The following is a 19,415-nucleotide window of genomic DNA, read 5'->3' as shown; positions in this document are numbered from 1 at the left end:
CGAGTTGCATTGGCTGCCTTTGAGGCAACGTATTGCCTTCAAGGCCCTCTGCTTGGTCTTCAAAGCACTACATGGAATAGGACCCAGACCTCTTCAACGTCTGTTCACTTGGTATACCCCCACCAGAACACTTAGGTCCACAACTGCCTGCCTTGTGAGAGTGCCCAGATGTAAGAAGGCCAGGATGGGAGGTAGATCATTTAGAGTAGCTGCAGCCAAGCTATGGAACAGCCTGCCTGCCGACATTCGCCATATCCCCAATCTCCTCTCTTTCATAAGGATGCATTAAAAAAATTCCGGAAAGCCATTAGGAATAATAAAAAGCGCTTCTATGCGGACTCGATTAGGCAGGCAGAACAATCCAGCAAACAAGTGTTCAAAGTTGTACAGTCCTTCCTCAAACCTCAATGTATTGAAAGAGAGGTGACCCCCACACCATTACTCTGTGAGCAAATTTCAGAATACTTCGATCACAAAATCAAGAAAGTATATGATTCCTTTGGTCCAGTAATAAATACTGAGAAACAGGACACAGCGTACAATAGCGAGTCTGAAGAAATCCTCACCCAGTTCGCGCATGTCCCCTTGAACGAGGTGAGGCAAGAGCTCAACCGTTGCAAATCCGGTTCACCTGATGACCCCTGTCCAGCTAAACTTTGGAGCACCATTGCGGACTCTGTAGCGCCCACACTCCAAAGTATCTGGAATTCTTCCATTACGTCAGGAATATTCCCTGACATCTGGAAGCATGCCACGCTCCTCCCCCTAAAGAAAAAACCAAATGGGGATCCAGATGATCTGACGAACCTCCGCCCTATATCCCTTCTAGCCGCACCGGGAAAAATGCTGGAAAAAGTGATACAACGCCAATTGAGTAAATTTGTGGAAGCCAGCAACATTCTCCATGAAACTCAATCTGGTTTCCGGCCCGGTTTCAGTACTGAAACAGCGCTCCTAGAGGTAGCCGAGTTAGTGAGGTGGTCGCTAGATGCAGGTAGTTCAGCTATGCTGGTACTCCTGGATCTATCGGCCGCCTTCGACACGGTGGACCACGCCAGATTACTCAGTCGGCTGGCAGAGATAGGCATTCAAGACCACGCGCTGAGCTGGATTAACTCCTATCTATCTCAGAGAACGCAGAAGGTGGCACTCGGGACGATCTCTTCCACACCTAAAATCCTCAACTGTGGAGTCCCGCAGGGCTCGGCCCTCAGCCCTCTCTTATTCAATATCTACCTGGCCCCCCTCTTTACGCTTATTGCCAACTGGGGTGTTAAGGCAATTTCATATGCCGACGACACCCAGTTGGTATTTCCGTACACGGAAATGACACAGGAATCCTTTGCAAATTTTAAAGGCTGTCTCCAGGACATTGCACACTGGATGAATACCAACAAACTAAAATTAAACGCCAATAAAACCGAAGTTATTTTCTTCGGTAAAGGCCCTGTCCCCGCCCCTGAGCTATGGTGGCCGGTGGAAATGGGTCCCTCACCCTTCCCAGTCACTCGGCAAAAAACCTTGGAGTGAGATGGGATGATAAGATGTCTTTCTCTTCCCATATCCAACAAGTGGCCGGCTGCTGCCTAAGTAAATTAAGAAACCTTCGAAAATTCCTTAGACTTCTACCCGAGAGCTGCAGAAAAATGGTAGTCCATGCAACTGTTACCTCACGGCTGGACTACGCCAATGGTCTCTATCTGGGCCTCCCACAATTCTTAATCCATAAACTGCAGGTAGTGCAAAATGCGGCTGCGAGGCTGCTACTGCGAATTCCTTTCAAACAGTCAGTCTCTCCGCATCTTCGAACCCTGCATTGGCTCCCTGTCGCCAACCGGATAAAATTCAAAGCCCTGACACTCGCGTTTAGATCTTTGCACGGCTCCTGTCCACTCTACCTAAAAAAACGCCTTTCAAGGTATACCCAAAACGTATCCTGCTGGCTGTCCCACGAGCAAAAAAGGCACGCCTTGGTGGTCGCACCTTCTCAGCAAATGTTTCTGCGCTGTGGAACTCCCTACCTCAAGCAATCCAGCAGGCTCCATCTGAACCTTGCTTTAAAAAGCTGCTAAAGACTTGGCTTTTTTGCCAGCCTCGATAGGTCTCCCACTCCTGCCCCGGGACCTCTGTGGTACGTTTTAGCGCCGGGACACCTCCTCGTGAGGTAGCTGTTCGCGCTCTAGAAAACTCAGTATTCAGGAAACGTATAAAAACATGGCTCTTTCCTCTACCCCTATAAAAGAATCGGCCAGCCTTAGTTCACCCTCATCAATAAACCACAAGAGTAGCTACTAGCGCCAGGATACCTGCCAGGTGACAGCCGCGCTTTATAAATATTTTAAATAAAATAATAAATAAATGCTGGCCTCCACGGTCTGTGCTATGCTGGACTTCACGGTCTGTGCTATGCTGGCCTCCACAGTCTGTGGTGTGCTGGCCTCCAAGGTCAGTGCTATGCTGGCCTCCACGGTCTGTGCTATGCTGCTCTCCACGGTCTGTGCTATGCTGCTCTCCACGGTCAGTGCTATGCTGGCCTCCACGGTCTGTGCTATGCTGGCCTTCACGGTCTGTGCTATGCTGGCTTCCACAGTCTGTGGTGTGCTGGCCTCCACGGTCTGTGCTATGCTGGCCTCCAAGTGTGGTAAATAAATAAATAATACCCTATTTTTGACTAGACATATATCATAACAGATAGCTCAATAAATAAGAGTCAAGATTCGAGGTAGTAGGAGTTTTGCAGGTTTAATACAGCATAAGGACAGGAACAGGACAACCTGCATAGGAATAGGATGACAGGGTGACAGGGCCCAGCAGCTGCTGGGGCTGGATCTGGGATGAGCGCGCTGGCTTTTAATAACAATACATGAGCATATATACATAACGCAAACACATAGCATTACATTGCAGTAGGCGTAGCAGTGGGTGGAGCAGTAGGTGTGACGCGTAGCAGTCGCGAAAGATAAGGGCGAAAGTAGGTGTAACTGGGCGTATACATAGACATGTGGTGCAGACGTAACAGGATATGTCATGAATGGGGCGGAAACCATGGAGGGGGCTACCTGAGGAGCCGGGACCTCTAACCTAATGGTGCGCGCAAACTGGCAATGACGTATCACTAGGAGAAGCTGGGGGCTATGAACTCTGTGCTAGGAGCAGAGACTGAAGTCTGGAGAGTCGGAGCGACATGTACCTAAACCCTATCTGGTATCTGATGTTTAGAGAACATGTTGATATGAACTAGAAGTTAGGAGGGGAAAGGCTAACTTGATTCTAAGACTGGACCATGCATTATTCTACATGTAGAGCGTGATGAAGAATATTAAATGACCATTAAATGCAGTATTTCTCTAACATGGAGCCCTGAAGGCTAGACAATGACGGAAACTATTGATGCAGTTCAGTAGCTTAGGAATGCAGAGAAGGAGGACTGAACTGATAACTGGAATCATAACATATTCTTGGCAGACTCAGAGACTGAGCCAGGCTGGGCCGGGCACTGCGAGGCAGGAAGTAAGTGAAGGGTCGAGGATACAGGTGGGGGCTGTATCCCTCCTCAGCGAGGCTTCAGGAGACAGGAGCTGAATCTGGTGTCCGGGCCCTTTTGAGGCCTAAAAACGGGGACTTTATAATGGAATAACGTGCACACTGAGAAACGTGGCAACGTGGCTTTACATAGGCCTGATATTCGTAGTATTCACGAGGACTAGAAACTGGCATACTAGAGATGGACACAACTGTAATTGTGTCTTTAATCAAACGTGGGGAATAACATATGCATATTTATCATGCACACATAACATATGATGGATGACACGTAGGGACACAGAACATGGCAAAATTTACTTTTCCACATTCCCTCCTTGTCACTACGTTTCCATCAGGAAACATCAATATTCATGATACCATCTATCATTTCATACAGTATCATTTGCTCATCTCGAATTCTCTTGGAACGGGATTTAGAACGGGGCTTGGGACTAGGAATACAAGAGGTAGCACAAATGCCGCAAATCGCAGGGCCACATTGTATACAGAGGCAGCAACTGAATATGATCGCTACTGCAATACCTAGAAAGGACAATATTTTCCATCCCCAGGCGGAAATTATATTCCTGAACCAACCGGACCATGTCCAGGTGCCTGGATCTTGGTGTATCAGATGGGCAATTTTATGGAGTCTGGTTATAGCTGAATAAACAGACGGCGCGTTATTTGGAATGAAAATGCAGCAACTAGATCCGATGACTCTACAAGCCCCGCCCCTATCGGCCAGTATGACGTCAAGGACGAGACGATTCTGTAAAACGACAAATCTCATAGCAGATTGCTCTTCAGTTAGGTTACCTAGAGCAGAGGCAGTCTCATTTACTACAGCTTCAAGGGTTCTGGTTAATCTACGGATTAACTTACTATTCTGGACAGGGCCTATAAAGAAGAAGAAACCTTTATTGAAATCGGTATATTGTTCTAGAGTAGTTTCAGTATAATCGACAATTGGGGACTCCCTTCTATGTCTAATGTGTACTAGATGTGTATTTCTATGATAATCAGGTGGGGCTAGGAAAACTGGTGGCAGTAGGAAGGCAATGTAACAGGTTCCCTCCCAATCGAGGGGCAGACGAACATATGCGGTTTGACCACAAATAAAATATGAATGACGTGAAGCTTTGAAAATAGATTTCCCACTGTCACTATACTTGACAATAGTAGTACAATCACTATGTCCTACATGTACGGAACCATTATTTCGGACACATAATTCGCCTTTGACTGGTAGTACTGAAATAGCAGGTAAGTCTGGAGTAGTAACAGACTGAACATTCAGGACCATAAAATTCGACGAATAATTACCTAAATTATACACTTCATTTTCTAGATCTAAACCTGTTCGGTGAGGGAGACCTTGCTTGTCTGGGAAACATGTACTGTTAAGAAAAGACATATCTGTTGAGGATGACGTTAACGTGGACCATGCTCCACACGAACCATTATGTGAAAAAGGATAAGGAAAGAGTGGCAGAACTCCCTTCGGGGTCTGGAAAGGGGGGAGTCGACCACATACCCAACAATTAGTGGCATTGCTGGTCTGGTGTGAGTAATGTAACATGCGGATAAAGGAGTTATTACGCATAGCGAGGCGGTAGGACAGTTCGTGAGGGGGCAGATCACTAAACGTGTGCTCTGCTGTAGCATTAGCAGACTTATTTACATGTGAAACTGGGAAATACAGGAAAAATGCATAACTGGTGCAGGAAATCATAAGGCTGGAAAACAATATAAAACATAGAAAAATGATACATCGGATTGAGTTTTGACTAACTCTCTCACTATGGGGGTCTATTTTATACATGTCAGAAACAGTCTAACCGTTTCACCTAGGGGAGGACTTAGACAATCAAACTGACTGACTTATTTTACTAGACCGTAGTTTCTGTTTATACTCCTGCTGCGGAGTTTTCTCTAACAGGGGAGGGGTTGTAACAATGTCATTTGCGGGACAGTCCTTGAGAACAATATTCTGGCAATCCTTCAAATCCTGGGAAATGTTCTTTAAGGCGGGTTTCAGTCCATTAAAAAGTTTAATATGAGAAAGGTGTACCCAGCCTTTGCGTCCTTCCAACTTCACGGCTGTACGGGTAGTGAGGAGGACCTGTCGGGGCTCTTTCCATCGAGGCTCCAGCGGACTTGATCTGTCAAAGTTGCGGACCATCACCATGGATCCTGGAACGATTTCATGCGGTGCCACCTCGGTATTGTCTGGAAATGCGGCAGCAACCTGTGAACGACATGAGTTGAGGGCAGACATCAAGGAAGCTAGGTAATCTGTCAGCATATTACTTGAAACATCGGTAATACTTCGGGGTCTAGGAGTACCCCACATATTTGGGGGGCGGCCGAAAACGACCTCATACGGGGACAGACCTGATCTGGAATGTGCGACCATGCGCATATAAAATAAAGCGACTGGCAGAGCTACTAGCCAGTCCACACCTTTTTCTTTACACACTTTTGCAATACGGATTTTCAGAGTCTGGTTATGTCTCTCAACGAGACCGGCTGCTTCAGGATGGCGTACACAATGGAACTTCCACTGGTACCCTAACAAAAGGGAAACATGCTTCATGAGTTCAGATGAGAATGGCTGGCCGTTATCAGAATATACGACTCTAGGGAGTCCATAACGGGGGAAGAACTCACGAACCAACTGCTTGGCAGTGGTCGCGGCTGTGTAATCTGGGACTGGATATGCTTCTGTCCACCTGGACAAAGCGCATACAACTACAAGGACATACTTGAAACCTCGACATCGCTCCATCTGAATATAATCCATCTGGAGGACTTCAAAAGGGTGGTCAGGGGGCTGGAAACCACCTTGTTCCACCGGGACACTTTTACCTGGATTAAACTGACAACATATCATACAAGTACGGACTTTCTGCTTAGCTGCAGCTCGTAAATGCTTGTTGAACCAAATGTTCTGGATACTGTCTAACATAGCTTTTTCTCCTAAATGTGCTGGACTATGTGCGGTATTGATAATGACTTGAACCATAGAGTCGGGGAGAAACCATGTGGCTCTACCCTTCGTTAACCATCCTTGATCTGTCTGGACCCCTCCTTGTTCGGACCATTTCTTGATTTCATCGGGAGTAGCATGTAACTGGATATCTATGACATCTTGAGTAGGGTCCTTAACTGTCATGCATGTAGTCGGATCTGGAGTATGTGTCATGTTAACTGGAATGTCTGGAGTCTGTGCTGTAAGCTTGGCTGTGCGATCTGCTAGATCATTACCCTGGGAAATAATGTCAGTGACCTTCGTATGTGCTTTGCACTTCATGATAGCGATAGATGTCGGTAAATGTATGGCATCTAACAGAGCTTGAATAAGGAGACCATGCTGAATCTTGATTCCATGAGAAGTCATGAAACCTCTCTCCTGCCAGAGCACTCCGAAGTCGTGTACAACTCCAAATGCGTAGCGTGAATCTGTGTAAACATTAACTTTCAGGTTCTTGGCGTGTATGCAGGCTTGTGTCAGAGCAACTAGCTCTGCTGCTTGAGCGGACAGAGTATCAATACGGTGTGTCTCAATAACTTTAGTGTCAGTAGTCACTGCATACGCGGCTACTAGTTCTCCTGTACTAGTTCTCATACATGAACCATCCACATAAAGTGTCAGGTCGGGGTCTGGTAACGGAGTATCTGTCAGATCTTGTCTTGGCTTTGTCGTAATGTTAACTACTTCCACACAGTCATGTGGGTCAGGATTCGAAGTAACTGATGGTAACAGTGTAGCAGGATTTAAAATGTTGCAGCGTCTGATTTCTATGTGTGGCTGGAACAGTGTCAATTCATAACCTGTTAAACGTGCAATTGTCAAGTGCTGAGTCTGTGTTCGGTTCAGAAGAACTTCCACGGAGTGTGGGACTTGTACTGTCAAGGTATGTCCTAAGACTATGGAATCACTTTGTCTGATAGCTAGGGCTGTGGCTGCAACTGACTTGAGGCACGCAGGCAGCGCCTGGGCGACTGGATCTAATGTGCTCGAAAAATAAGCACATGGCTTGTTTTGTCCTGCTTGATCTTGTGTGAGAACAGATAATGCTGTACCTTCGCGTTCTGTGACGAAAAGTGTAAAAGGCTTACTGTAGTTCGGTGTCGCTAGAACTGGAGCTTGGCATAAAGCTTTCTTTAACTCGTTGTAACTAAGTGTATGTTCAGATGTCCAAGGGAGAACAGTCGATACGGCTGCCTCCTGTGTCGTTAACTGTATCAGTGGCTTGGCTAGAAATGCATACTGAGGAATCCATTGTCTACAATAAGAAGTAAGGCCGATAAAGGCACGTACCTCCTTCTGGGTCTTGGGCTGAGGAAGACTCGCTATTAACTGGATACGGTCTGGTGTCAACTGCCTACCCCTCTTGGACAGTAAGTGTCCTAAGTATACCACTTGCTGGACACAGAATTGAAGCTTCGAAGGGGACACCTTGTGCCCCATCTCGGCTAGGAAATACAAGACTGTAAGGGATGCTTGCTCGCAAGCACGTTCAGAACGGGCTGTGATCAGTAGATCATCGACATACTGGAGCAGGGCAGTGTCAGTTGGCATGTGAATGTTGTCTAGTTGTCTCTTAAGTGCTTGACTATAAATACTAGGACTTTCTGTGAAACCTTGAGGAGCGCGTGTGAACATATAGCTCCTTCCATTTAAACAGAATCCGAAAAGAAACTGGCTGTCTGGATGAATTGGAACACTAAAAAATGCGTTCTTGAGGTCTATGACAGTGAAGAACGTGGCTTCGGAATCAATGGCTGTCAATAGGGAAGAGATGTCTGGGACAACTGGGTACTGCGGAATAATACATTTATTAAGCTCTCGTAGGTCGATCACTAATCGATATACTGGGGGTGCATTTGGATCAGTACGTTTCATGACTGGAATGATCGGAGAATTGCATACGTTGGAGTCAGTTTCTACAACCACTCCTTGATCGATGAGCTCGTCAATAATTTTGGATAAGGCTGCTACAGCCTCGGGTGGCAATCTGTACTGTCTGATTCGTGGTAACACTACACCTGGTTTGAGAGTCACACGATAGGGTGTGATTTGCATATAACCTACATCAGTTGGACCTTGCGCCCATAAATGCTGTGGAACATTAGACAGTCTTGAATCAAAATCTCGTAATACATAGTGACCCTTAAAGTCACGTAGGAACAATCGTATTCCCTCTGGGGAACAGCATATAACTGCACCTAACTCTTTCAGTGTCTTAATGCCTAATAGGTTTTCTGGACATGACTTAGTAAGTAACAGATCAGTAGTGCGGGACAATGGACCTACTTCTAGAGTAACTGGCTTTGAAATCTCATTTACGATAGGTTTTCCTGAAAATCCAAGGGAAACATTTCTTGAGCCTGAGAGCGGAGCCCCTGGAACTTCGGCGTGACTAATTGTGGTCCTACTTGCCCCTGTATCGATCAAAAACTTTCTGTCTTTCCCTAATACTTGACTGTGAACATAGGGACCTTCTTGATCTACAGGTATCTCGATGAGAGGCAAGCCTACCTCCCTCTCTAGGCTGTTTCATGAATACTGCTGATACTCTGGATACTCAGACTGTGCATACTGGTACATCTGCGATGTAACATGCTGTGTTGCAGCAATAGGCTGCGGTGCTGTAACTGTCTGTTGTGCATTCTGTGGCTGAGGAGTCTGTGAAACTTGCTCTTGTCTAGGCGGACGTGGTCTTTCTTTAGTCTTACCAGTAGCTATGTTGTGTTTCAGAACTGCACACTCATTTATGAAATGACCTGGCTGTTTACAATAGTTGCAATTCCCTTTAACGGGAGCTGCAGGATGACTGGCTTGATTCGGACCCCTCTTCTGACTGTCTTGAGGAACAGATTGTGCAACTAGTACTTTCATTTTCGTGTCTTTCATACGTTTTCTCTCGTGTTCTTGCTCTTCCCTGATTCTATTCTGGTGGTACTGGAGCATCTGCAACATCTGGGACGGGGTATTAGCTTGCCAGGTACTTTCGACTTTCAGAACTCGATTTTTAATTTGTGGGCTTGAATTCTCGACTAATTTAGTAACAAAAAGGTGAGGGTATGACTCACTACTTGTCTTGAGGCCACTATTGATGCTAAAACATTTTTCAAACCTAGAATAAAAATCACTAATATCTTCCTCTTGTTTCTGTTTACAGGCTGAGATTGCATCCCAGTCTTCTTTTCTAGTTGTCAATAATCTGGGTAAAACTTGAATCAATAATTCTGGTAATTCTTTACATTTCTCTCCTAGACCAGTACCTGGTACTCGTGCCTTGTCTTCAGCTTCTAGAACTGCCCAATCGATCTTTTTCTCTCCCACCTCCCATTCTTTTTCCTTTAGCTTTTCATACACCCCTGCGGGCAACAGGACCTTTAACATTTTAATGATATCTGGGTAAGTGTATTCTCCCATACGGAGCATGTCTTTTAATTCTCTATGGAACCCTGCTGGATCTTTGTCATGACAGGGAATTAATTTCTTCATTTCGAGGAGTTCCATCTTTGTAATTGGAGTGTAAACAAACACTCGTTGCATTTCACCGTCCTCTGTCTTAACTGGATGCACTTCTCGTAACGGGTTCTGTCTTTCCATGTAAAATGGTTTACTTTCTGGGGGTGAGACATGAACAAAATGCGGGTTCAGAAACGTTCTATATTTGTGGCGCTGCTCTAGAATGACACTAATTAAGTCGGTACCTAGACCTTTCCATCTATACTGGAGTAACTCGTTCAGGATATCGTGTAACGGACCTGGATCAGAGTGCTGACCCTCATACAGAGTAATGAGGTGCTGGATCATATACATACCCACCAGTCGCTGCTCGGCTGGGGGCAATTTCAGAAACATCTGTGCCACTATTTCGTCTGGAAAAGTGGTAGAATCAGTAATCCATCGGACTGCTGATCGGGCTAGTTCCTGTTCATGCATGGTACTTAACTCACTGTAACCGATTCGTGATTTTAGAATGTGATCGGTAGCTTGGAACACTTGTTCTAGGGAACCTTGTTCTGGTGCTGAATGATGGAAAATTGACTTGTGTTCTAGGCGTAAATGGCGATCTGGAAATCTAGATTTTCCTACATACGCTATTCTGGCGGGATTCTCGTCCTCTACCTCTTCAGTATCAGAGTTACTTTCTTTCTCGCTTACTTGTGCTGCTTTACGTTGTTCGTGTATCTTTATTATTTCTCTACGGATTTTCTTGTACATACTCTCCATGGCACTGATGGTATTGTGCTTACCCTCGGCTATATTATCACTCCACTTTGTCAGGATTTTCATTTCGGCCTGATCTTTAGACGGGTAATCTTGTTCTCTTATTAGACAGTTAATTAAAAACTTTAATATCATACGCTGGATCTCAGCTTTCCTTTGAGACATGGCATCACTAATACTTTCTGGATCATCCCCTGTACGGATGAAACGATATATTCTGTCTAGATCTTCTTTCATATTGGGTAGGGTGACTAGATACTCGGTCACCCTCCTTACGCGTACTGAATATAAAACCATATTATTCTCGCCTGGGACTGGGTCATAGGCACATTCGCCAAGGGCTTGCCTGATTTCTGCAACAGACTTATTACTCTTGGGAGTACGCTGTGATGCTTGAGCATGTAATTCGAGTGCTGATAAACGCTTGCGTGGCGGCGGGGTTTGAGGAGGACCTCCTCCTGCGGCCCCTAGACTAGAATCGTCGACTGATATTCTTCGTGGCGGAGCGGGAAATTGAAATGCTGGCTGGACCGGGGGTACCGTAGCAGGTACTGCATGGGGTGCCCCGGTGTCTGGAGGAGCAGGATGTGCCTGGTTTACAGGGACTGGCGGAGCGCGAACAGGATCTGCATATTCTGGGACTGTGTCGTCCAAATAGGACGAAATAAAAATATCAGCTGCGGTCGGTTTGTGACGTAGCTTGGTCGGAACTAGTGGTGGCGGGAAATTACTGGATGCCTCCGGGGTCGCTTTTGGCAAGCCCTCGGCAAGAAGAGGATACATACCCCTAATAAGGGCATGCCTCTGTCTGTCTGACTGTTCGGCTTTGACTTGTTCACCTATCTCGATTAGTTCTTTTTCTTGTGCTCGTTCTAAGGATTCTCTACTTAATTCTGACTTTCTGATTTCCTTTTCAGTTCTTTTATGAGCTTCTTTGCGCCATAACTCGATGGCATCTTTCTGTGACTGTCTGGCTTTCTTTTTCCATAATGCTTCTTCTACTCGCATGATGCATTCGGCATCCCATGTACCCGATACGGGCCATCTATACTTTTCTTCTAACTGTTTGGTATACTCTACCCATAAATCTAGATACAATATGGCACTTATGCCATGTTTCTGATACATAAAGTGACCTGGACTGTCCCTGGGCGGGACGGGAACTGCTGCTTCCAGCAGACCCTTTCTAGTTTTTAACTGACGTAACTTGGAAAATATGGGCATGACTGAACTGTAATCTAGACACAATACAATACACAATGAACACGATACTTATTCCCCATTCATACCACGACATTAAAATATATGAAAAACATTTAAAAATAACAGTTCGAACAGAATACTACCTGGAAATACTGAGAACAGAACACATACATTTTCTCGAGAACAGAAACTGACTAGAACAGAAACTAGATGCACTGCTGAAACAGTACGAAACTTACCGGTCTCATAAAGAGACACGTCAGGACCCGCATCCACCGAAGTGGACACTTCGTTTGTGAGTCTGTGTACCACCAACCCACGGACCAGAGTCAATTTAGATTGACCCTGTCTAGATACTACCCCAGTAATGGTACTCACCGGGCAGCAAGAACGGAAGGCCTCGGACTGGACTGGACTGCTACGACGACGGACGACGAACTTCGGACTTCAGTTACGGGTGGGCCTCCGGATACCTCGAACCTTGGACTCTTGGCTTGGGCTCTGGTCGGGACTCGCCGCGTTCCTCCACCGTCTCGTCTGGATGCTGGACCGCCTCCTCCGTCTCCTCCGTGGGCCTGAGGGATACTTGAGCAGAAATATCTGCCACTGCGCAGAAGAGTTCCGTCACGACTGCAGAGGGTCAGGGGGTCGGCGTGGCTTCACCGACGCGTGGGGAAAGGGCAAGTCCCTATTCGGGCGCCATTATGTGGTAAATAAATAAATAATACCCTATTTTTGACTAGACATATATCATAACAGATAGCTCAATAAATAAGAGTCAAGATTCGAGGTAGTAGGAGTTTTGCAGGTTTAATACAGCATAAGGACAGGAACAGGACAACCTGCATAGGAATAGGATGACAGGGTGACAGGGCCCAGCAGCTGCTGGGGCTGGATCTGGGATGAGCGCGCTGGCTTTTAATAACAATACATGAGCATATATACATAACGCAAACACATAGCATTACATTGCAGTAGGCGTAGCAGTGGGTGGAGCAGTAGGTGTGACGCGTAGCAGTCGCGAAAGATAAGGGCGAAAGTAGGTGTAACTGGGCGTATACATAGACATGTGGTGCAGACGTAACAGGATATGTCATGAATGGGGCGGAAACCATGGAGGGGGCTACCTGAGGAGCCGGGACCTCTAACCTAATGGTGCGCGCAAACTGGCAATGACGTATCACTAGGAGAAGCTGGGGGCTATGAACTCTGTGCTAGGAGCAGAGACTGAAGTCTGGAGAGTCGGAGCGACATGTACCTAAACCCTATCTGGTATCTGATGTTTAGAGAACATGTTGATATGAACTAGAAGTTAGGAGGGGAAAGGCTAACTTGATTCTAAGACTGGACCATGCATTATTCTACATGTAGTGCGTGATGAAGAATATTAAATGACCATTAAATGCAGTATTTCTCTAACATGGAGCCCTGAAGGCTAGACAATGACGGAAACTATTGATGCAGTTCAGTAGCTTAGGAATGCAGAGAAGGAGGACTGAACTGATAACTGGAATCATAACATATTCTTGGCAGACTCAGAGACTGAGCCAGGCTGGGCCGGGCACTGCGAGGCAGGAAGTAAGTGAAGGGTCGAGGATACAGGTGGGGGCTGTATCCCTCCTCAGCGAGGCTTCAGGAGACAGGAGCTGAATCTGGTGTCCGGGCCCTTTTGAGGCCTAAAAATGGGGACTTTATAATGGAATAACGTGCACACTGAGAAACGTGGCAACGTGGCTTTACATAGGCCTGATATTCGTAGTATTCACGAGGACTAGAAACTGGCATACTAGAGATGGACACAACTGTAATTGTGTCTTTAATCAAACGTGGGGAATAACATATGCATATTTATCATGCACACATAACATATGATGGATGACACGTAGGGACACAGAACATGGCAAAATTTACTTTTCCACACAAGGTCAGTGCTATGTTGGCCTCCACGGTCTGTGCTATGCTGGCCTCCACGGTCTGTGCTATGCTGGCCTCCAAGGTCAATGCTATGCTGGCCTCCACTGTCCTTGCTATGCTAGCCTCCACAGTCTGTGCTATCCTGGACTCCCTGGTCTGTGCTATGCTGGCCTCCAAGGTCAGTGCTATGCTGGCCTCCACAGTCAGTGCTATGCTGGCCTCCAAGGTCAGTGCTATGCTGGTCTCCACGGTCTGTGCTATGCTTGCCTCCACGGTCTGTGCTATGCTGGCCACCACGGTCTGTGCTATGCTGGCCTCCACGGTTTGTGCTATCCTGGCCTCCACGGTCTGTGCTATCCTGGCCTCCACGGTGTGTGCTATGCTGGCCTCCACGGTCTGTGCTATCCAGGCCTCCACGGTCTGTGCTATGCTGGCCTCCACGGTCTGTGCTATGCTGGCCTCTACGGTCTGTGCTACTCTGGACTCCACAGTCTGTGCTATGCTGGCCTTCACGGTCTGTGCTATCCTGGACTCCATGGTATGTGCTATGCTGGCCTCCACGGTCTGTGCTATGCTGGCCTCCATGGTTTGTGCTATGCTGGCCTTCACGGTCTGTGCTATGCTGGCCTCCATTGTCTGTGCTATGCTGGCCTTGACGGTCTGTGCTATCCTGGCCTCCACGGTTTGTGCTATGCTGGCCTCCATGGTCTGTGCTATCCTGGCCTCCACGGTCTGTGATATGCTGGTCTCCATGGTCTGTGCTATGCTGGCCCCCACGGTCTGTGCTATGCTGGCCTCCACTGTCTGTGCTAAGCTGGCCTCCACGGTCTGTGCTATGCTGGCCTCCACGGTCTGTGCTATGCTGGACTCCACGGTCTGTGCTACCATAGACTCCACGGTCGGTGCTATGCTGGCCTTCACAGTCTGTGCTACCCTGGACTCCATGGTATGTGCTATGCTGGCCTCCAAGGTCAGTGCTATGCTGGCCTCCACGGTCTGTGCTATGCTGGCCTCCAAGGTCAGTGCTATGCTGGCCTCCACTGTCTGTGCTATGCTAGCCTCCACAGTCTGTGCTATCCTGGACTCCACGGTCTGTGCTATGCTGGCATTCACGGTCTGTGTTATCCCGGACTCCACAGTCCCTGCTATCCTTGACTCCATGGTATGTGCTATGCTGGCCTCTACGGTCTGTGCTATGCTGGCCTCCACGGTCTGTGGTGTGCTGGCCTCCACGGTCTGTGCTATGCTGGCCTCCACGGTCACTCCTATCCCGGACTACACAGGCCCTGCTATCCTGGCCTCCACGATCAGTGCTATGCTGGCCTCCACAGTCTGTGCTATGCTCGCCTCCAAGGTCAGTGCTATGCTAGCCTCCACAGTCTGTGCTATCCTGGACTCCATGGTCTGTGCTATGCTGGCCTCCAAGTTCAGTGCTATGTTGGCCTCCATGGTCTGTGCTATGCTGGCCTCCACGGTCTGTGCTATGCTGGCCTCCACGGTCTGTGCTATGCTGGCCTCCACAGTCTGTGCTATGCTGGCCTCCACGGTCTGTGCTACCCTGGACTCCACGGTCTGTGCTATGCTGGCCTTCACGGTCTGTGCTATCCCGGACTCCACAGTCTCTGCTATCCTGGACTCCATGGTATGTGCTATGCTGGCCTCCAGGGTCTGTGCTATGCTGGACTTCACGGTCTGTGCTATGCTGGCCTCCACAGTCTGTAGTGTGCTGGCCTCCAAGGTCAGTGCTATGCTGGCCTCCACGGTCTGTGCTATGCTGCTCTCCACGTTCAGTGCTATGCTGGCCTCCACGGTCTGTGCTATGCTGGCCTTCACGGTCTGTGCTATGCTGGCTTCCACAGTCTGTGGTGTGCTGGCCTCCACGGTCTGTGCTATGCTGGCCTCCAAGGTCAGTGCTATGCTGGCCTCCACGGTCTGTGCTATGCTGGCCTCCACGGTCTGTGCTATGCTGGCCTCCACGGTCAATGCTATGCTGGCCTCCACTGTCCTTGCTATGCTAGCCTCCACAGTCTGTGCTATCCTGGACTCCATGGTCTGTGCTATGCTGGCCTCCAAGGTCAGTGCTATGCTGGCCTCCACGGTCAGTGCTTAGCTGGCCTCCAAGGTCAGTGCTATGCTGGCCTCTACGGTCTGTGCTACTCTGGACTCCACAGTCTGTGCTATGCTGGCCTTCACGGTCTGTGCTATCCTGGACTCCATGGTATGTGCTATGCTGGCCTCCACGGTCTGTGCTATGCTGGCCTCCATGGTTTGTGCTATGCTGGTCTTCATGGTCTGTGCTATGCTGGCCTCCATTGTCTGTGCTATGCTGGCTTCCACAGTCTGTGGTGTGCTGGCCTCCACGGTCTGTGCTATGCTGGCCTCCAAGGTCAGTGCTATGCTGGCCTCCACGGTCTGTGCTATGCTGGCCTCCACGGTCTGTGCTATGCTGGCCTCCACGGTCAATGCTATGCTGGCCTCCACTGTCCTTGCTATGCTAGCCTCCACAGTCTGTGCTATCCTGGACTCCATGGTCTGTGCTATGCTGGCCTCCAAGGTCAGTGCTATGCTGGCCTCCACGGTCAGTGCTTAGCTGGCCTCCAAGGTCAGTGCTATGCTGGCCTCTACGGTCTGTGCTACTCTGGACTCCACAGTCTGTGCTATGCTGGCCTTCACGGTCTGTGCTATCCTGGACTCCATGGTATGTGCTATGCTGGCCTCCACGGTCTGTGCTATCCTGGCCTCCACGGTTTGTGCTATGCTGGCCTCCATGGTCTGTGCTATCCTGGCCTCCACGGTCTGTGATATGCTGGCCTCCATGGTCTGTGATATGCTGGTCTCCATGGTCTGTGCTATGCTGGCCCCCACGGTCTGTGCTATGCTGGCCTCCACTGTCTGTGCTAAGCTGGCCTCCACGGTCTGTGCTATGCTGGCCTCCACGGTCTGTGCTATGCTGGACTCCACGGTCTGTGCTACCATAGACTCCACGGTCGGTGCTATGCTGGCCTTCACAGTCTGTGCTACCCTGGACTCCATGGTATGTGCTATGCTGGCCTCCAAGGTCAGTGCTATGCTGGCCTCCACGGTCTGTGCTATGCTGGCCTCCAAGGTCAGTGCTATGCTGGCCTCCACTGTCTGTGCTATGCTAGCCTCCACAGTCTGTGCTATCCTGGACTCCACGGTCTGTGCTATGCTGGCATTCACGGTCTGTGTTATCCCGGACTCCACAGTCCCTGCTATCCTTGACTCCATGGTATGTGCTATGCTGGCCTCTACGGTCTGTGCTATGCTGGCCTCCACGGTCTGTGGTGTGCTGGCCTCCACGGTCTGTGCTATGCTGGCCTCCACGGTCACTCCTATCCCGGACTACACAGGCCCTGCTATCCTGGCCTCCACGATCAGTGCTATGCTGGCCTCCACAGTCTGTGCTATGCTCGCCTCCAAGGTCAGTGCTATGCTAGCCTCCACAGTCTGTGCTATCCTGGACTCCATGGTCTGTGCTATGCTGGCCTCCAAGTTCAGTGCTATGTTGGCCTCCATGGTCTGTGCTATGCTGGCCTCCACGGTCTGTGCTATGCTGGCCTCCACGGTCTGTGCTATGCTGGCCTCCACAGTCTGTGCTATGCTGGCCTCCACGGTCTGTGCTACCCTGGACTCCACGGTCTGTGCTATGCTGGCCTTCACGGTCTGTGCTATCCCGGACTCCACAGTCTCTGCTATCCTGGACTCCATGGTATGTGCTATGCTGGCCTCCAGGGTCTGTGCTATGCTGGACTTCACGGTCTGTGCTATGCTGGCCTCCACAGTCTGTAGTGTGCTGGCCTCCAAGGTCAGTGCTATGCTGGCCTCCACGGTCTGTGCTATGCTGCTCTCCACGTTCAGTGCTATGCTGGCCTCCACGGTCTGTGCTATGCTGGCCTTCACGGTCTGTGCTATGCTGGCTTCCACAGTCTGTGGTGTGCTGGCCTCCACGGTCTGTGCTATGCTGGCCTCCATGGTTTGTGCTATGCTGGCCTTCACGGTCTGTGCTATGCTGGCCTCCATTGTCTGTGCTATGCTGGCCTTGACGGTCTGTGCTATCCTGGCCTCCACGGTTTGTGCTATGCTGGCCTCCATGGTCTGTGCTATCCTGGCCTCCACGGTCTGTGATATGCTGGTCTCCATGGTCTGTGCTATGCTGGCCCCCACGGTCTGTGCTATGCTGGCCTCCACTGTCTGTGCTAAGCTGGCCTCCACGGTCTGTGCTATGCTGGCCTCCACGGTCTGTGCTATGCTGGACTCCACGGTCTGTGCTACCATAGACTCCACGGTCGGTGCTATGCTGGCCTTCACAGTCTGTGCTACCCTGGACTCCATGGTATGTGCTATGCTGGCCTCCAAGGTCAGTGCTATGCTGGCCTCCACGGTCTGTGCTATGCTGGCCTCCAAGGTCAGTGCTATGCTGGCCTCCACTGTCTGTGCTATGCTAGCCTCCACAGTCTGTGCTATCCTGGACTCCACGGTCTGTGCTATGCTGGCATTCACGGTCTGTGTTATCCCGGACTCCACAGTCCCTGCTATCCTTGACTCCATGGTATGTGCTATGCTGGCCTCTACGGTCTGTGCTATGCTGGCCTCCACGGTCTGTGGTGTGCTGGCCTCCACGGTCTGTGCTATGCTGGCCTCCACGGTCACTCCTATCCCGGACTACACAGGCCCTGCTATCCTGGCCTCCACGATCAGTGCTATGCTGGCCTCCACAGTCTGTGCTATGCTCGCCTCCAAGGTCAGTGCTATGCTAGCCTCCACAGTCTGTGCTATCCTGGACTCCATGGTCTGTGCTATGCTGGCCTCCAAGTTCAGTGCTATGTTGGCCTCCATGGTCTGTGCTATGCTGGCCTCCACGGTCTGTGCTATGCTGGCCTCCACGGTCTGTGCTATGCTGGCCTCCACAGTCTGTGCTATGCTGGCCTCCACGGTCTGTGCTACCCTGGACTCCACGGTCTGTGCTATGCTGGCCTTCACGGTCTGTGCTATCCCGGACTCCACAGTCTCTGCTATCCTGGACTCCATGGTATGTGCTATGCTGGCCTCCAGGGTCTGTGCTATGCTGGACTTCACGGTCTGTGCTATGCTGGCCTCCACAGTCTGTAGTGTGCTGGCCTCCAAGGTCAGTGCTATGCTGGCCTCCACGGTCTGTGCTATGCTGCTCTCCACGTTCAGTGCTATGCTGGCCTCCACGGTCTGTGCTATGCTGGCCTTCACGGTCTGTGCTATGCTGGCTTCCACAGTCTGTGGTGTGCTGGCCTCCACGGTCTGTGCTATGCTGGCCTCCAAGGTCAGTGCTATGCTGGCCTCCACGGTCTGTGCTATGCTGGCCTCCACGGTCTGTGCTATGCTGGCCTCCACGGTCAATGCTATGCTGGCCTCCACTGTCCTTGCTATGCTAGCCTCCACAGTCTGTGCTATCCTGGACTCCATGGTCTGTGCTATGCTGGCCTCCAAGGTCAGTGCTATGCTGGCCTCCACGGTCAGTGCTTAGCTG

Source organism: Lissotriton helveticus, chromosome 2_1 (genome assembly GCF_964261635.1).
Source record: "Lissotriton helveticus chromosome 2_1, aLisHel1.1, whole genome shotgun sequence".
Lineage (NCBI taxonomy): Eukaryota > Metazoa > Chordata > Amphibia > Caudata > Salamandridae > Lissotriton > Lissotriton helveticus.
This window is presented reverse-complemented; position numbering follows the sequence as displayed.